Source organism: Berghia stephanieae, chromosome 2, assembly GCF_034508935.2.
Source record: "Berghia stephanieae isolate SIO BIC M18660-M18661 chromosome 2, UCSD_Bste_1.3, whole genome shotgun sequence".
Taxonomy (NCBI): Eukaryota; Metazoa; Mollusca; class Gastropoda; order Nudibranchia; family Aeolidiidae; genus Berghia; species Berghia stephanieae.
Window position 1 is genome coordinate 43,501,096 of NC_088361.1, and position 5,000 is coordinate 43,506,095.

Genomic DNA, 5,000 nt, shown 5'->3' on the forward strand with positions numbered 1-5,000 from the left:
ATATCATAACATATATCACCACATCATCATCATCATCATCATCATCATGCATATCATGACTATATGATATTATAATAATTCACATTATTACTATTATTATTATTATATTATTTATTATTATTATTATTATTATTATTATTATTATTATTATTATTATTATTATTATTATATTATTATTATATATTATTATTATTATATATTATATATTATTATCATATTATTCATTATTATTATTTATTATTATCATATCTATCTCATTAAAATATCATTCACTTATTATCACGTTATTGTATTATTATCATTATCCGTTTGTATTAAATTTATAAATATGATGATATATGATATGATGATATGATGATTTGTGATGAGAGTAGGTATAATCCATTATTTCTATTATTTATTATTATTATTATTATTATTATTATTATTATTATTATTATTATTATTTATTATATATTATATTATTATTATTATTTATATATTTTTATTTTATTTTATCATTATTAATATCTTATTATTTTATTATATTATTATATTATTATATTATTATTATTATTATATTTTATTATTATTATTATATTATTATTATATTTATTATTATTATTATTATATTATATTATTATTATTATTTATTTATATTACATTATATAATTTTATATATTATATAAATTAATACTGAAACCCGCAATTTCGCGGGGAATGAACTATTTCCATTTGATATTATACCCACCATTATTTAATGAGGGCAGATTGGTAAACAACGTTGTCTGTGTAAGTTGGTACATCCTCTGTTGATTTTTATGTGTGGCCCAACATGAAGTGTAAGCCGCTATAGCCTCTGACCCGTGACACAGCAACATATAGTTGTCCGTGTATGAAAATAGGTTATGGTAATAAAATCAACTGCGAAAATAAACCTGAAGTAGCAGACGTGAGCAGAGTTGAAAGACGATCCTGGGATCGAGAACTTACCTTACAGTACAGTGGTGATCATGTTTGGTGGCGTTTGGCACCGTTTTTATGCACCTCCACTGACTTTAAATTATAAAAGGAAATCAAATTATCTGTTTATCTATCTGTAAAAAAATACATTTCTAATTTTCAAATTTCAAATGGCACAATGTTCTATATTTAAGAAAGGATTTTCAATTCCATTGTATTTATCTTCCAACAACATTCTACATGTTTTTATATTTCACTTTCTAAACTGCATTACACAGTTCCTCCCCGCCTCCCCTCTTTTCACTTAATTAATTGCTCACCTTTTTAGAAATATCTAGCATTCTGTTTTAATTCGTGCTTCCTTACAAAGGAGCATACTAATTTCTTGCCAACCAATGTTTTGTTTATTCATCTTAACTACGCCACTACCACATTATCTCATTCATCTTTGGTGTTTCATTCATCCTGTTTTGTTGATAAAGGGGAAACCCGAAACGTTCATTTGATCTGTTTTTGTAATTAAATTGAAGCTTACATTCAATTTCAAATGATTATTTATTTCTTCGAGCTTCGAGCAGCAACATTTACATTAAATGAATACATTATACTGGGGATGTAGGAGCTTTCGGAATGTCTCCCCTTTACTTAACTTATGGAAAAACAAACACTCTAGCACCTTTAATAAGACTTATGACTAACCTCTCGAGCAAATCAAATTGGCGGCCGAAAATCAAAACAATGGTCAAATTAGGAAATTTTAAACTTTCACAAATCTATCAAGGTTTGTTCTAGAGTTTTAAAAATACTTCTATATAATGACAAATTGAATAAATAAATGCCTGACAAAATATCAACGGTGAAAATACAAATTTAAAGCATACTGGGGATGTAGGAGCTTTCGGAATGTCTCCCCTTTACTTAACTTATGGAAAAACCAACATCCTAGCACCTTTACTAAGATTTATGACTAACCCTAATAGAAAAAAAATCCTTCGATCTCGAGCTAATCCTAATAGTAAAAAAAGAATCAAAATGGCGACTGAAATACCTTCATGTGATCAAGTGAATAATATCACCATGAATGCCACGATTTGCTGAAAAATGCCAACACACACACATGTATACACCACACACAACACACACACACACACACACGCACACACACATAAACATACACGCAATTAGAACAACAACACTGATCACCGCTAAATCAACAACACAACGGAAGTAATAATAATACTTGATGTCATAAATAGATTATGACGCAAACTAACAACTTTTTACAGTGACGAAATTGGTTGATTTTGGGACTGTTTAGTGTCGTCGGTACGTATTTTATGATATCTGTGTGACTCAACGAACATTCAAACTGACTTTAAATTATAAAAGGAAATCAAGTTATCTGTTTATCTATCTGTAAAAAATACATTTCTAATTTTCAAATCTTTCAGTAGAGTTGTGCACCGTATCAATGTTTTTATTGACTCAAATAAGCACAATGTTCTCCACAATGCTATATTTTTTAAAGAAAGGATTATTATTATTATATTATTATTATTATTATTATTATTATTATTATTATTATTATTATTATTATTATTATTATTATTATTATTATTATTATCATTATTATCATTATTATTATTATTATTGTTATTATCATCATCATCATCATCATCATCATCATCATCATCATCGTCATCATCATCATCATCATCATTATTATCATCATCATCATCATCATCATCATCATCATCATCATCATCATCATTATCTTCATTATCATCATCATCATCATCATCATCATCATCATCATCATCATCATCATCATCATTATCGTTATCATTATCTCATTGACAATACAATTGAAAACAAATTACTAGGAATGAAAATAATAAAAAAACGTCTGGCTTTTATTCGGTACATATAGGGAACGGGAAGAATAAAGAAGAGAAGAGTGCTGGCTACATGGATGAATACTTTAGTAAGTTGCCGACACCATGAATACTTCTGAACAAAAGAGAAAATGAAGCAAAACATTCTCAAAATCAAATTTTCCTCTGATTTTTTTTTAGAGCAAGAATTTTGAAAATTGGTAACATGAATCAGCGAACAACTTATTTTCTTGAGCAAAACTGAAAGACGGAATAATTTTGCAACCAAACGAAACTTTTACCATAAATTTGACATCAGTGGAAGACAACGAACACCGGATCAAAAATATTCTTACACCGAGTACCCTAGTACTCACACGCCGAATCAGGTTGCCGGCTACCAAAAATCAGAGCGGGAGGTCACGCGATAAGAAAGGGCAACCTTTTTCACCTCAGTTTATGCCTGAATTTGATTTCTATGAAATGATTATTATAGCCAAGATTCTTTTATGGTGTTTTTTTACTAAATAATTACGAGTATATTAGAATATTTTGGATTATGTTCCCTTCAAATATTTAAAAAAAAATAGATCGTGGTCCATTTACTAAAATAATAAATATGGCTGGATCAAAGGTATTCATGAATACTTCGATTCGGTCCGGATGCCGTCTGGGAGCCACCCAGAAGCCTCTGGGGCTGTCCGCAGGCCATTGAAACCGTATGTAACCACATAGAGCCTCCGGGAGTCATCCGAAGCCGTCCGGATGCCGTCTGAAGCATTTAGAAGCCATCCGGAGGCCGACTGGAGCCATCCAGAAGCCTCTGAGTCTGTCCTGAGGCCATTGAAACCGTCTGTAACCACTTAGAGCCTCCGGGGGTCGTCCTGATCGTGGCCTTCGTGACTATCGTGAATAACGAAGGTCACGTCCTGATGCCTTCTGCTAGCGTTCGGAGATAATCTATGGCATTCTGAAGCCATCCGGATGCCCTCGAGGCTGTCCGAAGCTTCCCAGAAGCAGTCTGAAGGCCTCTGAAGCATTTAGAAGCCATCCGGAGGCTCCCAGAAACATTCGGAGGCAGTCTGGAGCCGTCGGGAGCCATCTAGAAGCCTCTGGGGCTGTCCGGGGGACATTGAAACCGTCCTAAGTCACCTAGAGCTTCCGGAGTCGTCAGGATGCCGTCTGGTGTCATTCGGAGTTCATCTAAAGCATTCTGAAGCCACCCGATGCCCTCAGAGCTGTCCGAATAGAATCAATAACTTTTAGATTGAATTCTTAAATATTTTTATATTTGAGCCATTTTATATCTTCCGAAAGTAGAGTTCTATGGCTGTTCATTTAATGGAAACTCAAATTCTACAAACAATTTAATAACTTGAAAAAAATGCCTCTTAATAACAATTCATTAAAACCAAAACACAAAATTGATTACTTTATCGCACTCAGACAATGATTTTACCATGAAATAGGACTGAATTAAACAAAACAATGTGAACACATGAACAATGTAAATTATATTTTAAAAAGTATGTATTTATCAAGGCAATCTCAGCACTTTAGTCTGATTATAAATTGACAGGCTTTCTTCCCTTTCTCTATCACTTAAAGAAATTGCTTGCCCTGAATTCACTCTATCTTTAGTAATAGACCTACTGAAAACAAATCTGAGATCCATTCTGCACACCACCAAATGTTTCTAATTTTATTATTACATTGAGATGTTGATAAGATTTTTGTTGATTAGTCTATTTCACTCTTTTGTGGAAAAAAATCTAATAAAAACGCTCTAAGTTAACGAAAACCCAGAAGAATCATCATATAATAAATGATAATCAAAACAAAACATTGAAACGATATAAACACCATTTTCCCTCCCTACATAGACTCAGAGTAAACGACTGCACCGTTCACTGTAAAGCGTCAATTTTTTCCGGTCTTTGTAATTAAAATCTGGTGTAGACCGAGCCTCTTAATTAAAAGTTATTCTTCATTATTCATGCTGTTACTAATGACACCAAGGAGATAATCAGCATCATTCATGACATCAAAACACACCTTCACACACACACACACACACACACACACACACACACACACACACGTACATAACTCGCACGCGCTCATACAATGACTTTTACTATGAAATAGGACTGAATTAAACAAAACAACGTGAACAATGTAAAT